Here is a 2,762-nt window from a genome sequence, read left to right on the forward strand (position 1 = left end):
TTTGACATCTATACATTTTGATCTCAGGTAAGACCCTTTCTTATCTTTCTGGGCATAGTTACTCTTCTTTGACACACACATCTCTGTGACTTGGCTTTGTCTCCCAAAATCCAACTAGATTGGAAGTGGGGACAGGAGTTGCTAGAGGCAGGCTCTATGGCAACAGCATGGCCTAAAAACTAGGGAAGAGACAGAAAAACTATTTTAAAAAAGTAAAGAATACCTGTCTGAGTTTACTTAGTGAGGGGGCTAGTGGCCTGATGCCTCTCACTAGGCCCTAGAAGTATCCACTTAAATTTAAGATGAACAATAAAGAAAAAAAAGTTACACTGGTTACAATAACTGGGCAGGGGTAAGGTAGGGTGTAGTGGCAGAATGGCCACTGAGCAGGTTTTCTAGGATCCAAGCAGATAGGCAGATAAAAGAGGAGTCCTGGAGCCCACGGCGGCTTTCTCAGGCTTTTTTTGAACTTTTACATATTGTTGTGCAGCAACCAGGTACACAGCTGCGGGGCCAGGAGGCCATGAGGTCTTTTCTGGCCTTCTTTCTCCCCTTCACACTCTTGTTCTTTCTCATTTCTCTGCTTCTCTTGGTGAGTAGCTCAATACTCCTCCCATGGTCCACAGAAGTAAACAAGACAGCTTACAACAATGTAACAACTACCAGTGCCGCATTGGGCAGGGTAACAACTGCAGGTGCCCCATCAGGAAGGGCAATCCTAATGGTGGGAGGGCAGAAAAACCTGAAAACTCTTTACCCTACATAGGGTATGTAAAAATTTTCAGATCCAAATGTTACAGTTTTTGAGTTTAGAAGGGTAAAGCCTTAATTCTCCAAAGATTTCATCTATTTATGCTATATTCCCAAATGGAATGGCAACAAAGCACAAAATTGACAGAATTCAGGCATGGAATTTCTCTCTTTCTTTCTCTCTCTTTCTCCTTCCCTCCTTTACTCCCTCCCTCCCTCCTTCTCTCCCTATACTAAACTCTGGATATAACATTATTTAAAATCAGCAGTTTCCCTTCTATTCAGATTCAGTTTCCAGGTAAATCAGAGCTGTTAAACCAACAAGACTGAATAACTGCCCTACTAGAATCTGGTTAAGCCTGGTCTGGTCCTAGTCCTCTTGCACACCCATCTATACATTTGTAGCCTCATAGTATGTCGTTGACATGATGGTGACATAACTGAAAAAAATCTTATAGAGGGGGGAGGTCAGTCACACCGAAGCCTATCCACCCTGGCACGTCAATTCAAAGTTTCTCTACCCAAATCCCAATTGGTGAGCAAATGCTATTGGCCTAGAGTCAAGTCATTCTGAATGTTGAATGGGAAGAATGGGGTAAGATTTGGGGGCAAGGGCCTCCATGGTGGTGCAGCGGGTTGAGCACTGCGCTGTGAAGCTGTCTGTAGCCTCTGCAGTGCAGGTTCGATTCCCAGCCGGCCAGCGAGATTCCCACATGGAGTGGCAGACCTCTCCTGTCTTGCCTGCTGCTCCCCTCAGCAGTGTATTTCAGTCAGTCTGCCTATTCTGCTACCCGCTCTGTCTCTGGTGAATTCTCTCCCCCTCCTGCGCCTCTGGCCTGTACCCCAGCTCTTGTATAAATAAATAAGTCTTAAAAAAAAAAAAAGGTTTAGGGACAAAATTAAATAACTTGTAAAATTCAGGAAAGAGACTATATTATAGTAGTGTAAACAAAGGTAGGTAATGGACTACTCTAAAGAGTTCTGAGGAAGTAAAACCACATCAGGTAGGGATTGAATAAAAGAGAAAAAAGCTAAGAATAACTTCCAAGATTCTGATTTCTGCAAAAGGGAAAGTGGTGGAAGCATTAACTGACATTTTTGAAAAACAGGACTTAGAGAGAAAAATGTTTCATTTTTGACACGTTTTTAAGATATACTTGTGAGATGTCAAAATAAAATTATTCAAAATGAATATAACTTTTCTAGTCAGAAAAGATATTGAAATTCAGTGGGGGTGTTTAGAATTTCAATGTTCAAATCTCCATTCTAAATTAGTTTCAGATAGTGCAAAGAGCTGGAATTCACAATAAACTACTTTAGTACCAAACTAGCTGTTTGACTGGAGATATCACCCAACCTTTCTCAGCCTCCATTTCCTCATGAAGATAGAAATCTTACCTAGGGTAAGTAATTTAACTATGAACATTTTGAAACTAAAAGAGACAAGTCAAAGTCTGGAGTTGTTATTGTCTCATATTTTTAAATACAACAAGCAATTTATTTTCTTTGTTTCCATAGACTATCATTCCTAAAAGTGAAGGAGACAAGATTAGAAGAATCTTTTTCATTTTTTAAAACAAAGAATATTTTTAAAAGGCATATAAGGGCAATTTTATTGCATTTTAAAGGACATAATACCAATTTTTATAACTCCAGCAAATCATTGATTATAAATGAAAAGAATAAACTCTCTTGAATACTTGTTTTACTGTAGTTTTTTTACATTTAAAAATATATACCATTTATCACAGATTTTTATGTTTCACTACTTTGCAAGATGTTGGTAGAATTAAAATAAAAACTGTCACCATAGCAGAAAATACTCTGTAACCCAAAGGGAGAGAATAGCATTAAAGTTACCTGCATGTGTTTTTAAGTCAGAAGGTCTAAATTCTAATATTGTCTTTACCAGTTAATAGTTGCCTGAACTTGCATACTTAAAGATTCTGAGCTCCAGTTTCCTAACATGTAAAATGTAAATAATAATGATATCATCCTAAGGAAGTAGTTAG

The sequence above is a fragment of the Talpa occidentalis genome, unplaced genomic scaffold (assembly GCF_014898055.3).
Source record: "Talpa occidentalis isolate TD23 unplaced genomic scaffold, MPIMG_talOcc4v2.1, whole genome shotgun sequence".
NCBI lineage: Eukaryota > Metazoa > Chordata > Mammalia > Eulipotyphla > Talpidae > Talpa > Talpa occidentalis.